This window comes from Halichoerus grypus, chromosome 8 (genome assembly GCF_964656455.1).
Source record: "Halichoerus grypus chromosome 8, mHalGry1.hap1.1, whole genome shotgun sequence".
In the NCBI taxonomy this organism is placed as follows: domain Eukaryota; kingdom Metazoa; phylum Chordata; class Mammalia; order Carnivora; family Phocidae; genus Halichoerus; species Halichoerus grypus.
The window spans coordinates 114,077,411-114,102,675 of record NC_135719.1 but is presented as its reverse complement, the minus strand read 5'-3'; the positions used below and the strand labels follow the sequence as shown (position 1 = coordinate 114,102,675).

Sequence of the window (25,265 nt, the reverse complement as noted above, 5' to 3'; positions counted from 1 at the left end):
ACTGACAGAGGAACTGTAATTCTCCAGAAATAAAACACAGAATTCCCAATATGTGACATGGTATCTGTTCCTCTTAACGCAGTCAAATAAAACCCAACCGGTGCGGCCAGTCCTTGCTTTCTACCCATTCCCTGCCTAATTGTTTAGGACATAAACCCAACAGTGGATACTGGCCTTATACATTCAGTGATGTGAGAAAACCCAGATCCTGCAAGGCCACTTTTGGGAGAAGTTATTTCCAATTTTTCACTGTTAACAAACAATGCTGTGATAGACGAAGGTCTCTTTTCGACATGTCCAAACCTACTAATATTTTTTGTCATGTGTTTGTACAAATCAAGAGTCAACTCCAGGTATCATGCTCACAGTTAAGAATCTCTGTTAAGGCCACTGCGCTGGTGTTTGCCTTCCTTTGCCACAAGAAGCCAACAAAGGGTATGGGGATTCAAAGGAGTGGGCAAGCAGAGTGTGCAAATTCCAAAATCCTGCTTCAGGTTACTATTATTTTATGGTTCTTATTTTCCCAACTAAAATGTGGTCTCCATGAGGACAAGTGCCTCATCGTTTTCATTTTTCTATCTTTGCATTTTGAGTTCCCTTCAGTGCTTAACACGGTGCTTTGCACATAGTAGGTCCCTAATGAATGGCTGTTCCTCCGATCAGCAAGCCCCCTCTCTGCCCTCTGGTATTGGTTTGGTCCTGAGACCCCAGTGAAGCTGGATTAAAGAGGATGTGGGAGGCTACTAGGAAACTGGGTGGATTCTGGTTTGTGCTGGGTCCCGGGCACCCATCCAGGACTCCCAAAGCCAACATGAAGCTGGAGTCCTGTCTTGGGGATGACCTAGGACGACTAGGTCAGCACCCCAGGAAACTGTGTGGCTCTGAACACACTCTCAAATCCACCCTACTCCAGACATTAATCCTTCCAGACCAGTCATGAGATACCAAGAGATACCAGAAAGGAAAATTGGCCCTGCTTGGTGACTCCCTGTTCATGTCTGGCCTAAAGGTGAGAGCAACCTTTGTTCCTATAAAAGAAGGATATTAAAAATTCTGTCAACTGCCTAAACAGGATTTACATGAATTTAACTGGCTACTACAGGACACAGTGAACCTTGGAGGAGCTTCGGTCATGAAGGCAGGGACCGGGAGCAGAGAGCACAGGAGATCAGGTAGGCTGGCTGAGTGCAGCTGGGCAGTGCGGTGGAGGGGTGTGAGGCGTCCGGTGTGTCAGTGTACCTGGAACCTTCTGAAGGACACACATCCTTCCCTCTCTTTAGAGGGAGCATAGGGACTCAGGGTGGACACACTGGAATGCTGGTATTACCTGGGACCCTGTCTGGTCAGTTGGTCAAGGGGCAAGAAAACTTGTCCTGAGCCAAAAAGCAGAACTTCTAGACTCAGCTCTGTCACCTCAGTTTCTTCATCTGTAAATGATGGGATGGTACTGGATGACATCTCTTCCCCACTTCTCCATCCAATCACTGAGCACTGACAAGTACTCTTCCTGATTGTATTTAGTACCAGACACCCTCTCCCCCACCACACATTCATGTCCCACCCGGATCACGGTCTCTCCTAACTCAGAGGTGGTGGTCTCACCACCTCTACTCTCCCCCCTTTTTTGTGCTGGGCCAGCTGTTTTTCTGAAATTCAGTTCTTCAAGAGGCCCTGCCTAACTTTGGCACACACAACACTCCACGGTGGGGCCTCTGCCTGCCGCCGCAGCCCTATTTCCTCCCCCAGGGCTCTCCCTCTGCTCAGATCCCCCTGCTCTCTCGTGGACCTCTCTGCCCTTCAGGTGTGCCCCGCTGTGCCCTTGGAACCACTACCGGCCTGCAATGCAGTAGAAAATGAATGAATGAATGAATGAAGATGAATAAATGAAGTAAGTAGCAATGAAGTAAGAAGAAAAATTAAGAGTAAGCGCTTAGAAACTTTTATAACTATTGGACAGTACTTTTATGTTTGTTGAATCTACTTTATGTCTTTTTAAAATGTTATTTTTCTAGTGATTTACTTTTATTACATTTTATAAAAATACCAGTCCTAAAGGGATCGAAAAAGGAAAAAAAAACCCCACCAGTTTACCACCACAGACAGCGTGAGGTGCCCTGGCCTGCACGCTTCTTCCTTCCTCTCCCGGGCAGATGGCTTCATCCTCGCTGAAGCCTCGCGGTCTCGGGAGGGTTCTGTGTCCCTTCCCAGGATGAGCGTGGTGTCTCCCCTCTATGCTCCCAGTGGTACGTGGTGCCAATGTCTGATTATAGCATTGACTGCACTGACTGTAATTGTTGGCTTCCCTGCAAGTCCTCCCCATGCTTATTTCTGCTAACCTCAGAACAAGGTGCCTGGCCCAGGGCTGAGTGGGCAATTAAGTGTTGACTAAACTGAACAAGCCCCAAGTTTCTTACCCTAAACTCTGGTTGCATTCCCTTTACCCAAACACTCCTTGTGTGTAAAATCCTTCCGGCCTGTGTAGCTCCCTCCCGTGCCTAGCTGGTGTCCTGTACAGAAAGGAAGCTGAGGAAATGTGGAAGAAATGACAAGAGCCGCTTGCTGCATCTGCTTTGAATTTCTGATGCCACCCATCCAGAGGCACTGTTCCCTCTTTAGCAAAGCCCAGGCTGGTCCTCGAGTTAATAGAAGGAAGCTGGGCTTGTAGCTACAACAACCAGTGACTAATGTGTGTGCCTGGTGATTAAGCATCCTTACAACAGCGCGGTATTAGAACCAGACAAGACAAATCACCCCTGCACACCTTGCATAAAATTAAAAGGTCAGTCCAGGAAGAGAAGGAATAATGAGATTCCTGAAGTCCTTCATCAAGTTGAAAAGCTCATTTGATTTTTTTTTTCTTCAGTTCAATGGAAAACTCCAAAACCAGAAGGGATGGAATATTACATAGAAACTACTAAAAAGCTCAATTTAAGCCTAAACCAAAGAACATGATTTCCATCATATGGAACTAATTTCTTTTTGAAAGTTGATAAACCAAAAATTTCACTGGAAACCAGCCAGTTGCCTGCATTTTTCAGAGAAGGCAGTCTGGGAACACATTTCCTGAACCTCCCAGCTTCTTGGGTTCTACTCCTGGATTTTCCCCCTGATGCCACAGAAAATGTCTTTCCTCTCCTCTCTGTTGCACAGTCTTTTAAAAAGGGGTAAAATGATAATCTGCCCATTTATAGGATGTAGTGTATGAAATCTTCCCAAGAGCTTCCTGAGGGCCTTTGATGCACGGAGCCAGTCCCTAGGCTCACTTATGGTTAGTAAAAAAACAAAAAAACAAAAACAAGCAAGCCACAGAGACAGGACAAGTGACCTTTTTCCCATTGGAAAAGGGACTCTAATCCTCATTCCAATTAAGAAGCAGAGAATCAGCTGATAAAGAAAATTATTAAAATTTAAGATCTAAAAAAGGGAATTATCTTGAAAACAGAACATTTCCACTGGCTGATCTAGGTGATCGGTCCCAGTGTCAGTCTGAGTTTTTATGACCATTCCAACGTTTTCTCTGCCTATAGAGCCTGAATCCCATTGACAGAGATGTGACCTTGGAGTCTTTGATCTGGGTTACCAGACACATTCCTGGCCAGAAAGGTGGTGCTATCTCTCCTCCTATAACTTTCCACTGATATAAATGAGGTCAAAAGTGCCAGGAGGCAGCAACGACAGGTCTGTGTAGGCAGAGAATCATAGGCCGAGGCACGCTCTCCTCTTCTGTAAGAAGTATTTATACCATCCTGTTGGCACACATGGGGAAGGCTGTAAGCTTCACAGCCGGTGCCACAAGGAAGTTGAGACAGCCTCCAAGCCATTGTTCTGGGGTTGCTTTTTCTTTCTTGGGTGGCTCAGGAGGCAAAAAGCTTCCTCTCCCCTGCCAGGCCCTCAAAGGGTGGGACTCAGGGCCATCTGAGAGGTTCTGCCTGTTCTGGGCTAGGAGTTGCCTCAGAGCTCCTGACTCCTGGCTGGCTGGAGCCAGAGGAAACAGGGGCGAGTGACTGGAGGTAGTGCCCTTTCCTAGGGACAGCGAACTGGCCTGCTCTCCTAGGAGCCCACAGAGCAGGCTCTGGAGTGGGCATTCTGGAGGCTGCTATCTGTCCTCGATGATGCTCACCCTCTCGCGCTGGCTCTCAGGAACAGAGCCCCAGGTCTGATCATTCTCTGTCCTAACAAATGGAGACGGTTAACTATCCCACCTGCTGGGACAAGGAAAACCCCGGGGCTATATGAAAAGGGAAAACTGACAGTATTAGTAGAGGCTCTACCTGAGTTATTAACCAAAGTCAGATGAGACTTTACTGCGTGGTGGCTGTGTTTTCAGGTAAATTCCAAGGCAACTAAACACAATCCTACTTAAGTCTCTAACTCCTCCTAAGTGTCTCCTCTGTGGGCTCCTCCTCCGCTCTCCCTTAAAGGGTAGGCTGTTCCCGAAGGTTCTGTGCTTGGCCCTTGCTTAAGCTTTCTGTCCAGAACTACTGCTAGACCAAATGGTGCCTTCGCCCAAATTAGAAAAAGGCTCCCCTTTCTCAAGACATGTTACCACCAGCTCCTAGAAAATTCCTACTTATGACACAAATCTTCAAGGACTCTGACGGGGTGGCTCTCTGAGAGTTGTTTAGTGCACAATGTGCCCAGCTGTGCAGTTGCTCTGTGCAATTGAATCCCATGGCTTCAAATATTACCCTAGACAGATGGCTCCCCAATTTAGATCTCTACCGTGATACCCCTCTCCAGAGATCCAGACCTGCATGATAAATTAGAAAGTAACTGATTTGGGGGCATAGCTCCTAGGGATGTCAAACCTTCAAACAACAAAGGATGAAACCTGGATTTTACCCAAATGCTGTTTTCACTCAGTGGAAAGTTTTAGAGTTCTCAGCTGGGAATCTGGAAATCATCCTTAATGTCTACTCCTTGGACCCCATACCTAATTCCTCAGCATCCTCCCCACTCCTTCTCTGCTGTATCACTCTGTTCCTCCTCTCCCTCCTGCTTCAAGTCATGCCTCTTTCTCTCTTCCTTCCTTCCTTTCTCTTTCTCTTTCTCTTCCTTTCTTTCTTTCTTTCTCTCTCTCTCTCTTTCTTTCTTTCTTGCTTTCTTTCTCTTTCAAGTTTGTTTATTTTTAGTAATCTCTACGCCCAACATGGGCCCCAAACTCATGTTCCTGAGATCAAGAGTCTCACATTCTTCCATCTGAGCCAGCCAGGGGCCCCACCATGCCTCCTTCTTGCCTGACTTATCCCAAAGCCTCCTACCTGAGCTCCCGGCTTCCAGGGTTTCCCCTCTGTACCCTGTTTAACACACTACATTTATTTCCTGTGAATCTCTTTCTCAAAAACCTCTGGTGGCTTCTACTGACAAGCAAATAAAGCCCACACTTCCTAGCTTGGCCTTCAAAGCCTTCCGTATTCTCACCCCAACCTACTGCCACCTCCCCCTGCTCTGCTCTTCCAGTCACTCCGAGTCCTCATGATTCCTTAGCACAGGACACTCTTCTGTCTCCAGGCCTTCATTCCTATTGCTCCATCTGCCTGGCCTGTATTTCCATAGTTGGCTGTTGAACCTATGGCTCAAATACCACTTTTCTCTAAAGCCTTCACTGACCCTCTCCATTAGAGTTAATAACTTCCTTTTCTGTGCTCTCATTGCATTACATTTTACTTTGAGCATTTATGGTACTATGTCTTAAACTGTCAATTTATATATGCATTTGGAGCCCCCAGTAGACTAAATGCTTGAGGGCAAGGATCCTGTTTTACTTATCTTTTGGTCTTCAGAGCCAAACCCACTACAAAGCAGATGTGCAGGACATATCCAATGAGTGACTCAATGGCGAAGTCCTCATGGCCCAGGGACCACTTAATGATGGTCTACTCTGAGCCTATATGTTTGTTTCAAAGCACTGGCCAAACAAGGACAAATGAGTATACTATACCATGTCAGGTGGAGGTGAAGGGCACTTTCCAAACTGAAAAGTCCATTTAAAATAAACACACATTTATGCTATAACTCACAATCCGCAGCACACACAATTCCTAGAAAACACAAGCTCTGGCAGGGGACTGAAGCTCAGCACCCGGGAGTAGGGTTGGCGGGATGTAGGGTCTGTTCTGGAGTCCCCTTCTGCCTCTGCCTGGCTCTCCGGACCCTGGACTGGCCCAGCCCCACCACCCAGGCTAAGAATGCCTTACAAGAATCTGAATATTCCTCAGAATAGTGCTCACCTTGAGACGGTGAGAACCTGGATGGGAACAAAGTGACAACAGGATGCTTACAAATCTAGTTAGTAGCACTGTCTTGAGAAAATAACAAAAAATGTGAGTGTAAGTTCTGACGGAGAGCAATAATGTCCTCAGGCTCCACTCTTCAAGATACATTTAGAGAGGAGAAATCCAGCAGAGAAAGACCATTGATAATACAGGGCCCCATTTGCAAGATAAACTCAACCACCTTACCAGCATTTTTGATCTTTACCCTATATAATACTGAGAGATATCCAAACCCACTCTTATCTGAGACCAGATTCCCCAGTTTCTGGCAAAGAAATTACCAAGAGCACAAATTTACCAAGAGGGAGACTGAGGAAGGGTAGGCAGACTTCGCTTTTCTGACACAGTGGAAAATGTGGGTGTCTCACATACCACTCTTCTTTATATACTCTTCTGAAGAAGCCTGACTAGCACATAAAAAAGGGAGAACTTGAAAATCCAGCTGATCATACATTTTTTCCAACCATCTGGGCTTCTGTTTCCCTTTCATTGTCACTAGGATGGCCTTAATAATATCTTTAAACAAGCTAATCTCTATCACTGTGCCTACAGTGGAAAACATTCCTCTTTTGCTATGTAGAGAAGAACAAAACTACAACCTCTGCATTGCCTTGGTTTTAAGATCTATACCTGCTCCCTTCCCTCTAACGCCTCTGAGACAGGTAAGTTCCTTAAAACTAATGACCAAAAAAAAAAAAAAAACCCCAAACCAAAACAAACAAACAAACAAACAAAACTTCCAACTGCCAGTACTCTTGTTTTCATCAAATCAAAAATTATCAGTATTTTGTGATCTGTAGTTTGTTGGAATCCAGGAAACATAGTGGTTAGTACACATTCCTCTTGTCAGTTACTGTGTTAAAGGTTGGGGACCAAAGGGAACAAGGCAGTTTATGCACATAGATGCACCTTCAAAGAACACAGAGTCGAGGTACCTCCATTTGAAGGCACCAGGCCTCGTAAGAGGCTTCGTGGACGGCCACCGCCTACAGGAACTCTCTTACTCTACTAGGACCAAACCATTACTTTCAACGTCTGCTCAGGAAGTCACCGTGCGGTCTAGAGGAAGAGAAGGTGGTGTGGTGACTGATGGCCTATCCCATCCTTCATGGAAGTCTCGGGGAAGGATAGTGTCTGGTTCTCTAGGAGACCCACTCTTGGCACTGAAGAGAAACTTTTTGGGAGAGTGGCAGGAGGCGGATGTTGGAAAAGAACAAAGGAAGATGAGCTTTTCAGAGAGAGCCCACCCAAGAACCCATGGGGTTTGCACTTGGCTTAGGAGGGTTAGCGTCACGCACTCAAAGGAGCCCGCATTTCTGGGCTGGCATAGACAGTGACACCACTTACCCTCCACATACCCCCGCTGGGGCTGGGACCCTGCCACAGCCCCACTGATGTGAGGCCTGAGGCCGCAATGTGGTGAAGTTCCTCCTCCTGACTCAGACGGGACCACAGCAGTGTGTAGAAATTCCATGATGAAAGATGATATTCCTGACATTTCTCTCAGCTCTCAAATTTTCCAGCCGATTTTCTTGAGCAGTCTTTCTGTCTTCCAAACTTTGGAGGGATGGCTCAATGTTTCCAAAGTGAGGTGGAAAAGCTCACTTGTGGTTGTAAAATTCTAATACTGCCCTCATTTTCTCTGAGGGACCCACCAGGGGAGCTACTGAAATGGAAGACTGAACCAGGCCTCGTGGGTATTGATTTGGAGCAAAAGAACACCTGGAAAGTTAAGTAGCGACCAGGGCCAAATGGAGTGTGGACAGTTCCTGATGGTCCGGCCTTGGGCCCCTTGTTTTTGTTTTTTAAACTGAACTTTAGTTGTGTAGACATATGAATTCTATTTGGCTAAAACTCTGTGATTGGAATGTCCTCATCAGACCCTATTCTGAAGCTATTTGAGTTTGAACCCCAGATAAACTACATTAGACATTCAAGAATGAAACACATGGGGAGAGGTATCTGTCTCTTTCATTTCCCTTTTCTTTAGCTCTGTGGAGTAAAACTAAAAATGAAAAACTCACTTATCTCCTTCCACGTAATTTTCACAACTGGTGCTTACTTTTATGTCTTTCTGTGTTTGCACTGGACACCTGCTTCCGGTAGGCTGAGTCCTGGCCCTATCCTGCTCACTGTGATATCCTAAGGCACAAAGTAGGTCTCAATGAATATATGTTGCATGAATAAATGAACGACTGACTGGATGCATAGATAAACAGACAAATGGAGGCCCATAAAGTTATGACCAAAAATTTACATCACATGGAAATATATTAAAGTATCATGCAAAGGAAGTAAACCATGGGACTCCAGGAAAGGCAGTTTTCCCCAATGTGTCTTTGACACCAAGACAGTGACTTACACTAAAAAAGGTGTTTTAAAATGGTTAGTTGCTACATTTCCAATTCATGGACTAGGAGCAGACAGTCTCTGAACAGAAAATACCAGGAGAATTCTCCTCCTACAGAAGGGGCCCCCTCTCAGTTTGTAAAAATATCCTTTTTCCTTTGGTGCTACCATTTCACAGAAAAAAAAAAAAAAAAAAAGCTGTAGCATGTTGACACCTCTTTGTGGGGTGACTGTGCAGTATACTGTCCAAAGTGGGACTCTGAGGGTGAAAGGGGGCACAGGACCAAACTGGGACATCTCTGATCAGACTAAGACACGGAGGCGGAGGATGTCTTTCGCCAGGTCAGTGAATCTGAGCCTTCTCAAAGTTAAAGCAATTTCTTGAAATTTGTCTTTTGTTGAAAGTGCTTGTTCTTCATTGAATTCTTCTCATGTTGAACTCCTTGATGAGTTTTTATCTTAAGAATTAATTCTTAAAAAGTACAGTATCTTGAGTTTCTCTGGTAAATTGTCAGTTCTAGAGTTAAACTCTTCAAACACAAGGTGACACAGGCCGCCCTTTCTAGATTATCGGTCAAGGGAGATACCACGGAACTCTCTCACACATGGCAAGCCCTTGCCTCTACCTCTTTTTTGATGAACGCAGAATGTAAAAATATACAATTGCTGCAGTGAATTGAACAAAGTATAGCCAGCCCCTCAGGCGGACTTCAGAGGGAAAATGCTTCTTAACATATTTACTTCCTGTGGTGGCGCCACAGCACAAAGATCACACTCAGCCTTCCTGGCCATAAAAGCTTCAGTTTTTCCCATTCTTGCTGCCAAAGCTGAAATGCCAAGAAATGCTGGGAACTGTGATTATACACACTTCATATTTTACATTCTGAAACCCCAAGGAATAAGCTGTGGAGAACAGAGTCCTATTTCTTAAGTGGCAGCCGAACAGATACTGCCCTCAAGCTCCCTTGAGCAGGGCCGAGTATTTGCATAGGGAGAAACAAGCAAAGACCTCACAGATGCTTCCAGTCTGTGTGTACCTTCCTGGCATCTGTGGCAGACCTTGGCTAACTTTTCTCATTTCTTTCTTTTTTGTTATTTTTTAACTTTCTGAATTACTCAACCAGATTCTTCTGGGGAAAAAAAAAATCACTACCCCACATAGAAGTCAGTCATAAGGAAACTCAGTTACCGCCTTTGGCAGGTTTGAACCTGTCTGTTCACAGATGAGGAAACAAAACTCCACTGTTCTTTAGGCCTGAATCGTATCCCCTTCCTTTGTATGGCAGTCAAGTGGCCAGCCAGGAGCATGCAGATTTCACCGTGTCAAAATTTGTCTCCGCAGCTGTAAGTGAATTTCACGGCCACGGTGCATTTTTCTCAATTCCAGCCTCCAGTGTAGGAGTTAAAACAAACAAAAACAAAACCAAAATAGGTTTCCCTCCCGCCCTCCAAGAATTAATGCAAGAGCCACAGGTACCCCAGGGAAGGGCTCGTGATGACAAGACCTGTTCTTCTGAAGGGCGAATTTCCTGACTCACTGTCACCTGTTCTCCTCTATTGCTCATAATCCCATTTCTTTGTCAAAGGAGTGTTAAAATCCTCACGAGGTGAACTTGGGAGGGGCAAGGCTTCTCGTTGCTTGGATTCAAAGGAAGATTTAATACTCGCTTCTTGCTTAATTTGCACGATTTGGATGCTTCCACATGTTTCCCGTGTTCTCAGAGACCAGGAGCTCACATAGGATTTCTCCCCCTCCCCCGGGCAGCGCTCACTCCGGGGCCTTGCAGAGAAAGCAGCCGAGAAGCTCCTGGTAGACGAGCAAGCCCCTTGTGCAGGAAGGCAGGCACCAGCCGGCAAGAGTGGAAGTGTGTGCTGCTGCTCCTTAATCCAGTTATAAATAACAGCTGATGCAACTGCTCTATGTGTAGGGCTGGAAATAAATTTCTCTCTGTGGCTATGTAACTGCAATAAACTTTTATAAGCCTATTACATGATCAGAACAAACCAGCACAGTTTCTCCAACAAGAGCAGAATTCTTTGCAGGTTTGAACCCTCACCCACACACCCTTCTCTGAAAAGAAAAGGAGGCTCAACTGCTACCTTTTTATAGTTTAGACCTGGTCTTTCTAAAGACTTAGGAAAAACCTCTGTTCTTCCAGTATCCGATAGCACCATTTGTCTTTCAATGGGAAACATATTCAAACACAGAGATTGTATATGCATAAGCCATTTGTGGAAGGACATAGAAGAAATACCCATTTCTGGCTGCCTTGAGAAAAAGAAACTGGGAGGCTGGATTTAGTGTCCACTGTAATCTTTTTAGAATAGCTACACATCTCTCTCTTTTTTTAATCGTATGTATGCATTATCTCATCTAATTGAATGACACTGACATTCCTCTCCATTTTCCTAGATTAAAGAATACCATGTTTATACCCATCATCAAAGCACTTCTCTCTCCCAGTGCATTCCCCCAGACATGTGTTGGCTCAGTTGCTAGAAATAAAACAGAAATGAAGAAATAAGAAATATTGCTATGTCCTGCACCAGAAATTGAGGGATACCAAATGAAAACGAAAAAGCAAAGCAAAGCTCTGGATGCAAGTCCTAACAGAGCCATGACAAATGATAGAAAAAGTGTGAGTCTCTTGGCTTTTCACTCTGCACCCTCCTGGACAATGCCCCTTCCCTCTGACAATCCCCTCTCGTGCCTTATTGAGAGAGTTCTCCTCTTATTTGGCCTTTTTTTTTTTTTTTTTTTTGCTTATTTCTTTTAAAAAAAATTGTTCTCAAAAATCACAAAAGTAACACAATCGCACCACAAGCAGTGATACAATATGAAGACACATAATGAAAAATTAGTAACTGTCCACCCCATCCCGAACAGCTTTGTTTCCATTCTTCCACAACTTTCTCCACATCTATGTTGAGATGGCTTTTGATACTTTTTTAACACAGAAAAAATGGGACTGAAATGAGCCTACATACTACTCTTCAACTTCTTTCTTTTTCATTTATTTATCTTTCAGGGACAACACCCCCCCCCCCCCCCACACACACACCAGGCCAATAAATGTAGATCTAACTCATTCTTTCTTTTCATAGTTGCATAGAATTCCACAGGACGGGTATGCCATAGTTGGTTCAATCATTTCCTTATTGAATCTGTCCACCTCTTCAATGGATTCACTGTTCCAGTTTCTTCCCTGAATCATTTTTCTCCCTTAGTACTGATAACGTGCCTGGAGCATTAACTGATACCAGACACTGGCAGAAACAAGTCCCATGAACTCAAGGCTCATAATAATCCCCAGGACAGGTAGTACCGTTACACCCATGCTGTAAATTAGAAAATGAAGACTTAGAGAAATTATAGCATTTATCTGGAATCACAGAACTGGTACAGGGTGGAAGTAAGTTTCAAATCTGAGTTTGATTCCAAAGCCTCGCACTTCCCTATAAGCCAATACTGCCTCATTCTCACACTGTTGCCATGCAACCAACCTAGAGTCTGTGGTCACAGTCTTAACGGTTAGCCTGGCGTTTAAACTCTGAGATGGATCATTTGACTAGGAGTTCCACAGGTCCCTCGAACTTGAGGTGTTCACATCTTTGTCTCCCTGGTCCCCAACACCTGTGCTCATCCTGTGCCTTGTCTTTGGCAGTTCACCCTGGGGCAAGGCACTGACTGACCTGAGTGAAAAGTACCCACCTTTTCAAAGTGGACAACAGGCAGGGACCCCTCATTCTGGGGTTCATGACTACCTTCTCTGTTTTCATGTGAACAAAGAGGCTGACGCTATTACTACAAAGGTAGGCAGGCATTACATTCCTCTAAGATCTACATGGAAGGAAACCTTGAACGCCCTATTCTGACATCACACCAACAACTAACTTCCCAGCATGCTTGCTACCCCGATATTCAGCATGAATAAAATTCATTTAAAGCCCAAATCTGACCTGGAAGAGGTAACATGAGCACCTATTACCTCAATTCATATTAGTTTCACCAATTACTACTTCAGATACTTCTGGTTTTACAAGAGAAGAAGAATGTAACAAGTCAACTGGATATTGGCTCAAGAATCTAGAATAAAAATTTACACGGATGGCTTATGATTGCTCAGAAATCAGTGACTGCAACAAGAGAGCCAGAATAAACAACATCACACCATCAGTGTTTCCTTCTTTGAGGTAAACTACACTGGAAGATCCAGATTGTCTTCAAATATCTGAAAGGCTTTCTTGTAGAAGATCTGTGTTTTTTCACTTTACTCCATCAAGGTGGTCCAGAACCAATGAACAGATGATACAGTGAGATACTGTTTGAGCCAGTATAAAGGTGAAATTTCCAATAGTCATAGGTGCCTAGAAGTGGAGGTAACAAGCTACTCTCTGTTTGGAGGTGCTAAAGTATAGAAAAAAAGGACCACTCAGCAGTTTGCTAGGCATTCATGCTTTGAAAGAAAAGGGTATATAACTTTGAACTCCCTTCCAACCCTGAGACTCTAGAATTTTATCAATGGGACATGGGGCAGGTAAGTTTTGATGCAAGTATCAAAAATGGTATAGCATGGTGATTTTGTATGTGAAAGAGAAGGTCTGAATGTAGTATTCTGGAGGCTAGAGGAGCAGTGCCAGGGGAGGGAGGAGGAATGAAAGGCCACACAAACTGCCACCTTCCCATTGTGTGCCCCACGCACACACCTCTGGACCCAGATCACTCAGTGATGTCATTCTCCAGGGTGTGGGGCAGCTTGCCTGTCAGTTTTCACTCACTCCTCTTTGCAACTAAACCCAGAAATTCATCAATGTCTGAGCGTTTTTGTCAAATGCTAACAGGGCACCTGCACCAAGTTATATTTCTGCTTGGGAAGTTTGCTAATACATAAAAGTTGACATTTGCAAGACAATGGAAAAATGTCCACCTTCGGGCATATGTTGCAGACTCCATCAAATAGAAAACTCTAACACCATGCCCTGCTCAGCTACTTATCTCGCCAGGCTTAAGTACTGGGATCTAGGAGAAGGATTTGGTCTTAACACATCTGAAAACATAGCTCCAAGACTAACATACATGGCTCAGCGAACTGAAAGAATGACAGGGCTGTCATCTAATCCTCAGCTGTTTGCTCCCATCAGTCCACTGTGTTTTCAACTCCAACAGGTGCTACTCTCTTCTGGGCTGAAAGCATTTCCACATAGATTTTGCACTATCAAGCCAAGTAGTTGCAGAGCACCTTGCTTCATGGAATAGAAGACATTAAAATACCAAATACATGCGTGAATGAATGGACTGTATGGACTGAGTGTTCACGTGCCCCTCCAATTCATTTTGATGCCCTAACCTCCCAATGTGATGCTATTTGGAGACAAGGCCTTTGGGAAGTAGTTAGAGTGAGATGAGGCCATGAGGATGGGGTGCTCACGATGGGATTAGCGCCCTTGCAAGAAGAGATACTAGAGAGCTCGCCTCTTCTCTTTCTCCTGAGATGCAACAGCAAGAAGTCGTGACAATGTGTGTGCCTTTTCACTCAGCAGTACCTCCAGGAATCTGGTTCTAGGAAAGAATCAAAGACTGATCCAATCAATATATGTAACAATATAAACAAATCATTATTAATAATAGTAAATCAACTGAAATGTACTATGAATTAAGTAGGCCCACATGACAGACCACTCTGCATCATATAATATTAGTGAAAGATGAATAGATAAAGAAGAGGTGGTAGATACATACAATGGAATATTACTCAGCCGTCAAAAAGCATGAAATCTTGCCACGTGCCATGACGTGCATGATTGGAGCTAGAGGGTATTATGCTAAGCAAAATAAGTCCGCCAGAGAAAGACCAACACCATACGATCTCACTCATATGTGGAATTTAGGAAACAAAACAGAGGATCATAGGGGAAGGGAAGGAAAAAGAAAATAAAATGAAAACAGACAGGGAGGCAAACCATAAGAGACTCTTAACTATAGAGAACAAACTGAGGATTGCTGGAGGGGATGGGAGTGGGAGAGATGGGGTAACTGAGTGATGGGCATTAAGGAGGGCACGTGATGGGATGAGCACTGGGTGTTACATGCAATTGATGAATCACTAAGTTCTGTCCCCTGAAACTCATAGTATAGTATATGTTAACTAAATTGTATTTAAATTAAAAAATTTTAAAAAAAGAACGTAGACAACTTTCATGGTAGGGGAAAATCGTTATAACATATTAAGTAATAAAAAAATCAGGTTAATAATGTTTATATAGTATGACTTCAACTTTGTTTCTTTTTAAAAAAGTAAACACATTAAAAAATTTTAATAAAATATATGAAAAGAAAAATGGTTATCTTTCAGTGGTAGGAGTATAGCTTATTTCATTTTTATTTTTTGTATTTTAAATTTTCAGCAGTTACTATGTGTTACTTTTATAATTAGAAAGGCGAGAATAAATTTTATTTAAAAAATTTAAAACATGGGGGAGAATCATTGCTCTCATTAATGAATACATACCCCATGAAGACAATACGTATGTTTTTATGAGAAGAATAGTTTTGTACAGCCTAGTTTAGAGTTACAGCCCCTTAAACTTTAGGGTGTATTATTCAATAACTTACACATAACTATAGAAAAGTGACATCACCAGGCTTTCTACCTCACTTGTTATGTGTAAACACATGGTGGGTTTAAGGAACTTACAAAGCAATGTCCAGTTTATAAAATGATGTGAAAAAGTTATTACCTTTGCTTTTAGCTGAAAGGCATAAAATTTGAAATCGATAAACACTGAAGTCCTCTGAATAGAGCAGACAGATCTATTGTAACTCTGAAAGGGATTAGCGTCACCTTAAGCAAAAAAGCATACAACTTGTAAGTCATCAAGTATAGAGATGTGGTAGAAGAATCATGGCAGAGACCACCACGGTTTCTCAAACTTAAGTACTGCATGGCTCCTTTTTAAAGAACATCTGAAGAAGCACTGACCAAGTCTTTTCCTATGAAATAACTTTCATTTGAGAATTATAATTGCAAGGAAGAACTGTGTCTTTATAGCAGGTGAAAGAATTATTTATATTATCAATCAAAATGAAAATCCAAATTTAAAAATTCTTAAAGAATTGGAATGATCAGTTGAAAAATACTAGTATGGGTTCTCAAACACTCTTTTCAGTAGGGCAAACTGTCAGGCTTTCATTTGTGAAAAAACACTACCTTGAATTCTGAGCAAATCATGGGTTTGGATTAGTGTAATGCTGGAGACAGACAATGGGTTAGACAAGGTCCCTGCCCTCATGAAGATGCCCATATGAAGAGATGCCCAGGCCAGGAAAAGCAAGAAGGGAAGGGTATTACAGGATGCCACAGGAGCCGACGGGATAGGCACCTAAGCTAGCTTGTGGTTCGAGGGGTGAGGAGTCTAGGAAGTTTCCTAGCGGAGGTGACTGAGCTGAGACCTCACAGGTTCGCAGGAGTTAGCCTTGCAGAAAGAGCAGAGAGCATTCCATGCACCTGCAAGGCCTGCTGGTTGAGGGAACTCGGCACCTTCGTGGATTCAGAACTGAGGTGGTATTGTAGAGTTCCATCACATACTGTGTGACCTTGAACAAGTGATTTTACTTCCCGGAGCCTCAAGTTTCCTTACATGTAACATAGGGATAATACCAATTGCTTTGGAGAGATGTCCTAAGAGGCTTAAAATTCATTAAGTAGAAGCTCCTTACGGAGACATTTATCCTTAGAGAGAAATGCTAAGCACATGGGGCCGTTACTGTTTACGGCAGAGCCAGCGTGAGAGCACGCGGGTCCTCTCCCTCCTGCCCCAGCCCACTACTCTCTTTGCCACTCCTTGACTCTGCAGAGCACTCCCCCCGCCCCCGCCCCCGCCAAGGGCTTTGTGGTTCTTGCCATTCCTTCGGCCTGGAATGTTCTTCCCCCAGGTATTAACATAGAGTTTGCTTCCTCATAGGTCTCTGCTCATCTCCTCAATTGTCCTATTCTCCCTGATCTTTATCTTCCCCTTACACAACTTTTGCTCCATAGAATTTATCGCCCTGACATTCAATATATTCACTTTTTGTTTATCCGACTACCTGTGCTAGAATTTAAGCTCCTTGAGAATGTGAGGTTTTGTCTGATTTGTTTCCAGAGCTTAGCACAGTGCCTCGCACACGGTAGGTGCTTAACACACATGTGTTAAAGGATTGAATAAATACCCCAAGCTTGAGGGAAGGGCTTTCTTTAGTCTTCTTTTACTCTCTGGGGACCTGACATGAAGCTTTGCACGGAATAGGCATTTCATAAACACTTGTTGAACTGTATAACTGAACCACTTCTTACAAATGTTCATCTGATACCTAAAGACCAAGTGACTGTATTTTCATTGCTTAGCAAATAAATCCAAGATTGTGTTTAATTATAATGAAGCAGTAGGCCGATCGATCAATTTGGTGGGGAGAACAACAACACTGGTGGTCTGATTTCACAGTGACTGGAATCAATTAACACACTTATCCATTAGTTCCAAATAACCACAGCCCTTGTTGATGCAAAAGGTCAAATGTGGATGAGGTATGCCAGGATCAGTATTCTGATTTAATAAGTACAGGAAGTGAAGTACAGAAACAAAATGTTTCAGGGCTGAAATTTCTTTCTGCCATTAATCTGGGTCCTTTGAGAAACTGTATTGCTGGGACTAAGCTGCCAGGATATGGGCTCCAGTAATGGTCCAAAAAAGTTCTTGAATCTTCCCTCAAATGAAAAACCAAAAATTTGCTTCAGTACCGGAAAAGGTAAATCCTGAATGAGTTCAAATGTTCCCCCCATATATTAGAGAGTTGAAATTTAAACAAGATGCAAAAGTCTAGTCTCCAGGTTTTACAATCTGCCCCATATGCTCCAGGGCTTCTTAAGGAAACCATCTTTAGGATTCAGGATAAGTATGTGGTTTAAGGATACTAACGACACACAATTTCAAAATATTGCTAAAATGCAAAAAAAAAAAAAATGATTTGGTTTGAAAGGAAAACACAAATTTGTTTATTATAAAAAGACTGGTCTTCAGAGGGTTGATATTTACAAGCTACAACTCCAATTTCTGTAAAGAATTCTTGAGAAAGCATCTTGGGGTAATTTCAGCTCAAGCCCATGCTACAAAGAAAACCTAAATCATCTGATAGCACGTATACAAGAAATAACCTCTTATATTGACATGGCATGTTTCAAAGAGCTTTCACATTTTCACTTTCATCTGATTTGAGCTTCATGGATACCCTGCAGGGAAGCCATGTCAACGTACAGATGGCCAAAGAGGCTCAGAGCATTCTGCAACCTGCCCACACCTCCAGGACCAGCAGGAATCAGGGCTGGGTCTAGCACCCAGATCTTCTGAAAACCAAGCCCAGCATTCTTTCAGTTGAAAGAATATATGTGATCTTTTTCTATTCTCTTATAGCATTGTAATTTAAATGGAATTGCACTTTGGGGACACTTACTTTAAATGATGCAATATATCAAAAAAATTTGTAAGCCCCAGAGCCAAATTTAGGCAGATTTCTAATGGGGTCTGGTTTCCTAAGGTTCTGTCCTTGGCTCACCGTTCCATTTAAGACACTCTTGTTGGGTGATGTCATCTAGCCTCCATGATCTGAACTAATAGCTATGTCCTGATGACTTCTAAATATGTGTTCCAGCCCATCTGTTCTACTGAGCTTCAGACTCATATCCACCTGCCCATTTCACATCTCCACAGGAATGTCTCAGGTACCTGACATACTATGTTTCCACACCTCGTCATCGTCCTTTTCTGCCTAGATGTCTTCCTGCACTCATGATCTCTCCCAGGTAATGGTAACATCATGCATTCAACCTTCTAACTAAACACCTAGAAATGACCCCAAGTTTCTCCTTCACCTCCTGGACCCACCCAGCCACTAAGGCCTGACTGGTGTACTTGCTCGTATCTCTTCGTCTTACGCTCTTTTCCTCAGCCCTACCACGACCGTCTTGGTTCAGGTCCTCATTATCTTCTTACCTGGAACAGTGCAACAGTCACAAATTGAACCTCCCCCTGCTACCTACATGTCCATGTCTGCATGCTCCCTCCCCCAGATAAATATGAAATGTAAGTCTACTCATGTCAGGCAAGCTGCTGAAAACTCTTCAAAGACTCTTCTTCACCTGCTACATAAAACCCAATTCCCTGGCATGGAATTTGTGTCTGGCACTGTGAGTTTCCTATCAAATAACTATCCTGCCCTTTTTTCCTTAATAAGAAAACCCTGATTTGTAGCTGGAGCCTGGCCACATCATGATTTCTTAGCCTTCACTGCAGCTAGGTGCAGTCATGGGACCAAGTTCTGGCCAAATCCTTGGTAAGTATCTTTAAAGGGAGCTAACTTAGCTGGGAGAAGTGCTCTTTGTGCTTCTTACTGCCTGGAACGAATACAGAGATGACTCTGGAAGCTTTAGCAAACACATTAGGCCACGAGGTGGCCTTGAAGACGGCTGAACAGAAAAGTTAGAAATCTCGGTCCCAGATGACTCCACGGAGCTTTCATAGCACAGCTGGACTGCCTACTTCCAGACTTTTTATGGGAGAGAAAAATACATTCTAACCGGTTTAAGGCGCCATCATATTCCATTTCCTATTACAGGCAACAGCACCCAATCCTAAGTGATACAGAATTCAAATATCTCAAGAATGTTAAGCCTTTTTCATAACTTCGTTTCTGCCAACCCCTCGAGCCTTATCTTCCACCAGAGCTCAAAATTTAAGTTCCAAAATTCTTGTAGTTTTCCACTCCACCCACGTATTCACCATGAGCTTTCATGCTTCTCTACTTCTGCTCAAGCTTGCCCCCTACCTAAACACCCTCATTTCTCAGGTTTTAACTTTCCATCACCTCCTACAGAAAGTCTGCCTAAACCTCCACGTGAGGGTAAGTGGCCCTTCTCGGTGCTCCCATAATATGCTGGGCATACTCCAATTCTAGAACCTATCTGCCATTAATTATTTATGGGCCATCTCTCCCAGTCCACAGAAAGAGCCTCAAAGGGCAGATACCACATCTATTCACTTTGTATTTATATCTCCTAATAAAAGTGGCAGCTCAGTAAATATGCTCTGAGTTCACCTGCATTTTCCTCATGGAAACAGAGTGAACAGTATCAAATGCCTCCAAATGTCCTGATTAGCTCTTCATGTCAGCAGTAAGTTAAAGATTGAAACAAAATCTTCTAATGGTATTTTTTTTTTCCTGACATGGGAAACAAATTACAGGTGAGCCACCCTAAGAAAACATCCACTCTGATAAGCAATTTACTGTTTGGATGTTTCAGACTTGAAATTTCCTCATCTATAAAAGAGAACTTGGCACTCTCGGAGGCCTCATCTGGCTCTAGAATTTTTATAATTCCATTGTTGAATATAAACACATAGAACAGGACACAAGGAACTCACTGTGAATGGATGGTTCCTCCAGCAATTGGCAGCATGAACAGCCTTACCTAACTTTTAAATAAATTACTTACAAGGAGTATCTAACAAAATCTTGAAGTCATCAGATGACAATGAACACTCTAGGATAATGAAATGCCTATTGTGGGAGGATATGCCTCCTAGACTGCAAACTTATTGGCCTCCCCTAGAACCCCAGAACTTGCTATGCTTCCTCCTGATACTGGGAACTGGCATTTGCTATTCCTTCTGTCTTAAATGTTCTTTCCATCCCTCTTCCCTGGCCACCTCAGCTCAAGAGTCACTTCCTTAGAAAACTCTTCTGTCTTTCCCTGACCAGACTGAAGTACTGTATTAGAAGTTCTCACTCACTGCAATGCACTCCTCTTCTTCATGGCACTGGTCACCATTGTGATTTTCTGTTAGTATGGTCATTTGATTGACGTCTTTCTCCCTCACTAGACCATACCCTCCACAAGGGAGTATTTTGGTTTTACTTATCATTGTACTCATATCCTTGGCAGAGGGTTGATGCTCAATAAACGCTTGCTAAATATCTCCAAAGGCTGTGTGAGGGTGGAGAAAAGTGGCCAAGTTTCACTGGGGGAAATGAACAGCTATTCTAATAAGCTGGAAATCCTCTGAGCTCTCCTTCACATCTTTGAAAAAGCATCCTGAAATCACTTCGTGGTGGCAGTGACAGAGCAGGCACTGAATGAGGTCACCATCTGACAGAACAATCTGTGACCAACAAGCCAAGAGAAGAAGCAGGAATGTGACTAAAAAGTTTGGAGTTTTAGTAACAATCCTAGGTAAGGGCTCACAGTCAAAACTAGATATGAGAGTTACCAGTGTATTGAGAATCCCATGGCTAGCACATCCTGAAGAAACAAGGGCTATAATGAAAATAACAAATGACAATTTGTAGTTGTCTTTGCAGCAAGCAGATCAAGAAAGAGTAGACTTACTTCTTAGAGCAGAAGGAATGATGTTATCGAATGGCAAAGGGAAAAGAGAGCTCCTAAACTCGGCTTTTATCTTTATCTGAAAAGATTTTTCTCACTAGAGTGAGTACAACAAATATAAATATTGAAGTGAATTCCAATATAGGCGAGGTAACAGTAAGAGTCCAAAATTCCAGATTCAAATGAAAGACATTTAGGGACCCTGAAATTCTGCTGGCAAGAAATACTAAGGTCCCAGGTGATGGGACTCTAACAGATGTTGTAACAGATGTTACAATTTCCAAGAGGGGGAGAAGTAGATATCAGAAAACAGTGACTCAAGCACGTGATAGTCATCACTGACCCATGCACAAATTGGCTGGAAAACAGATTAACTGTGAATTCATAGACCCAGAAGCAATGCTCACAGAGGTGGCTCTCCAAGCAAAACTACGTTAAGCTAATTTCAAATCACACAGGTGTCTGAAGTCAGCAAGACATCTGATGGTCCTATATGATATCCTTGAGAAACAAGAGTCAGATGATATTAAAGATTGGTATATTCACACAGCTCCAGTAGCTGTTTTCAGAGACTAGCTTAACAGACCTTATCTTGGAGGGAGATTGTCAATCTTCCCATATTCTGAATTAAAAAAAAAAAAAAGTCAAATGAGGTAGAGACTATTCTCTCAATTTGAGGAGAACTCAAAGGTGATTTTCTTTAAAAGTTCATGTGCTACATTAAGTATACATGTAAAAGACAATATATTTGAGGTCTGGAGCCTCTGTGGGTTAGTTCTACATTTGGACAATGGGACAACAAATTACCACAGCAAGCACTTGGGGCTTTAGGAGTAAACACTGATTACCATGCACACAGCATGCCAAGAAGTGCATAGAGCACAAAGTGATCAGACTCATGGGTTCCAAGTGTGTATTAAAATGCACCATGTTCAAGCGTAAATGGTAAGGAGGAATCAAAACTTAAACTGTGCTCTTCTGTAAAGGCTTTCTCACTACAGATATTTTAAATATATTCTATGCTTTGTCAAAAACAGCAAATCCACTATGTGCTGGCTGGCTCTAGGGGTTTGGGGTTGAAATGTCAACGATGGCGGAAATCCCCTTTAATACAGATTATGAAACATGATAGAAAATGGGGTCTGTAATGCTGGAGGGCAGGTAAATGGGATGCACGCCCCTTTGTCTTCCAACTTTTCTGTAGGACTTGACTCTGAAAAAAGTCAATGGCCGTGTAAATTATTCATGAGCTCTATCTGGGCTCCCAATCAGCCAACAAGCCCAGGACAAAGGAATGAATAGTCTTTTTTTCCCCTTAGCAAAGTGGCTCATTGACTGCTTACTTCCCAGCCCTTTCTTCTTGGTCTCTGGGCCATGGCAGCCCCAGACCTTCCAACCAAAGGCAAAGGCACAAACCCTGCTCTTGCTCTATCTCCAGGGAACTGGGCTTCTGTTCCTCCATGAAATGCAAGTGAACACCTCTGAGAATCAGGGTCAAGCGGAAAAGCACAGAAATGTAACTGGCCTTTCTCCTCTTATGCAAGGCTCTGTTGGCTAAGGGAGAGAAGAAAGTCGAGGAGCCTAAGGTACTTCTAAAGTCCTATTGGACAATGACTTGCCCATGGTACCATCTTTGTAACTTGCTGAAAAATAAAAACCTCCCCTGACAAAAAACAAACAAGCAAATAACCACACCTCTACAGACATACCTCAGAGATATCACAGGTTCAGTTCCAGACTGAACTGTCTGAAATGAGTAAATAATTTTTTTGCTTTCCCAGTGCACATAAAAGTTATGTTTACACTGTACTGTAGTCTATTAATTGTGCAGTAGCATTATGTCTAAAAAAACAATGTACATATCTTAAGTTTAAACTGCCTTATTGCTAAAAAATGCTAACCAGCATCTGAGCTTTCAGCAAGTTGTAATCTTTTTGCTGGTGGAAGGTCTTGCCTCTATGTTGATGACTATTGACTGATCAGGGTGGTGGTTGCTGAAGGCTGGATTGGCTGTAAAAATTTCTTAAAATAAGACAACAATGGAGTTTGCCACAATGATTGACTCATTCTTTCATGAACCATTTCCCTGGAGCATGTGATGCTATTTGACAGCATTTTTATCCACAATAGAGCTTCTTTCAAAATTGGAGTCAGTCCTCTCAAACCCTACCCCTGCTTTATCAACTAAGCTTATATCCTATTCTAAATCCTTCATGTTCATTTCAACAATCTTCACAACATCTTCACCAGGAGTAGATTCCATCTCAAAAAACCACCTTCTTTGCTCTTGCATAAGAATCAATTCCTCATCCATTCAAGTTTGATTATGAGATCACAGCAATTAGTCCCATCTTCAGGCTTCACTTCTAATTCCAGTTCTATCTATTGCTATTTCCACCACATCTGCAATGACCTCCTCCACTGAAGTCTTGAAGCCTCAAGGTCATCATCCATGAGGGTTGGAATCAACTTCTTCCAATTCCTGTTCATGCTGATATTTTGACCTCTTCTCATGAATGTTCTTAATTGCATCTACAATGGTGAATTCTTTCCAGAAGGTTTTCAACTGACTTTGTCCAGAGCCATTAGAGGATTCACTATCCATGGCAGCTGTAGCCTTTATGGAATGTATTTCTTAAATAATAAGAATTGAAAGTCAAAATGACTCCTTGACCCATGGGCTGCTGAATGGATGTTGTGTTCACAGTCAATGAAAACAACATTCATCTCATTGTACATCTCCATCAGAGCTCCTGGGTGACCAGGTGCATTGCTAGAGCAGTAATAGTTTGAAGGGAATCTTTTTCTCTGAGCAGCTAGTCTCAAAAGTAGGTTTAAAATATTCAGTAAATCATGTTGTAAACAGATGTGCTGCCATAGAGGCTTTCTCATTCCATTTATAGAGCACAGTCAGCGTAGATTTGACACAATTCTTAAGGGTCTGAGAATTTTTGGAATGGCCCATGAGCACCGGCTTCAACTAGCACTTTTGGTTTCAAGAACTTTTCTTTTGCATTTACAAGTTGGCTGACTGGTGCAAAAAGCCTAGCTTTCACCCTGTCTTGTCCTTCAACATGCCTTCCTCACTAAGCTTAATCATTTCTAGCTTTTGATTTAAAGTAAGAGACTTGAACACGTAGAGGCCACAGTAGTTATTAAGTAGACTAGCCTCAATATCATTGTGTCTCAGGGAATAGGGAGGCCCAAGGAAGGAGAGAGATGTTGGAATGGTTGGTCAATGGAGAAGTCAGAACACACATATTCGTGGATGAAATTTGTTGTCTCATGTGGGTGCAATTCATGGCACCCCAAAACAATTACAATAGTAACATCAAAGGTCACTGATCACAGATCACCATAACAAATATAATGACAGTGAAAAAGTTTGAAATATCCCTAGAATTACCAAAATGTGACACAGAGACACAAATTGAGCAAATGCCATTGGAAAAATGGCACTGGTAGACTTACTCAACACAGGGTTGCCGCAACCCTTCAATACACAATGTGCATATATATGTATATATGTACATAAAACACAGTCTCTGTGAAGTATAATAAAGCAAAGCACTATAAAATGAGTATCCCTGTATCTGGATAGGTCAGAAGCATCATCCATGAGATCATTTTGGCTCTGATAAGGACCGTCCCAGGACATGTCTGATAAATGAGGCTGTCTGATGCTCCCAAGCTTCTCTCTGTGCTCTCTGGATCAAATTCACACGCTGGGCGACCCAATTGTGCCCTTTACTGTGTGTGAGTTCCAAGGACTTGGTTTTCAAAGGCTTATCCTTAAGACTCTGTTCTCAGGCCAGTAACCTGAATGGAATTAAATTATCCTGTGAAATAAATCCACAGGATAAAAATAGCTTTTGAATCTATCCTAATTAAATGTGTCCCCTTCAAAGTCAACCATATCAGTTAGCGCCTACATCTGGCATCCAAGTTGAAGAGTAAATTAAAATAAATTCTCAAAATTGAACCACAGATGCCAAGAATTTAAATAAAATTTCTCAAGATGTGGGCTGATACTGCTTCACAGAAATGACATCAGGTTACAGTGTCCATCCTCCTTATTTCCAGACCAATGAAACAAGCAGAATGAGAAGCGATCAGATCCTACACAGGAGAGCAAGTCGGCTGCCTTGCAGCAATGTAATGTGGTATTCAAGTAAAGCCTCTAAGGATTCAAGAAAACGAGTTTTGACCTTATTACTTTTCTCCA

At 42.7% G+C, this 25,265-nt stretch overlaps 1 protein-coding gene across 1 annotated transcript in view; it reads right to left on the bottom strand.

Moving 5' to 3' along the window:
- The window catches only part of PRKCH (protein kinase C eta), a 219,263-nt gene that overhangs the window by 40,442 nt on the left and 153,556 nt on the right, over positions 1-25,265 (bottom strand). The window lies entirely within an intron of this gene.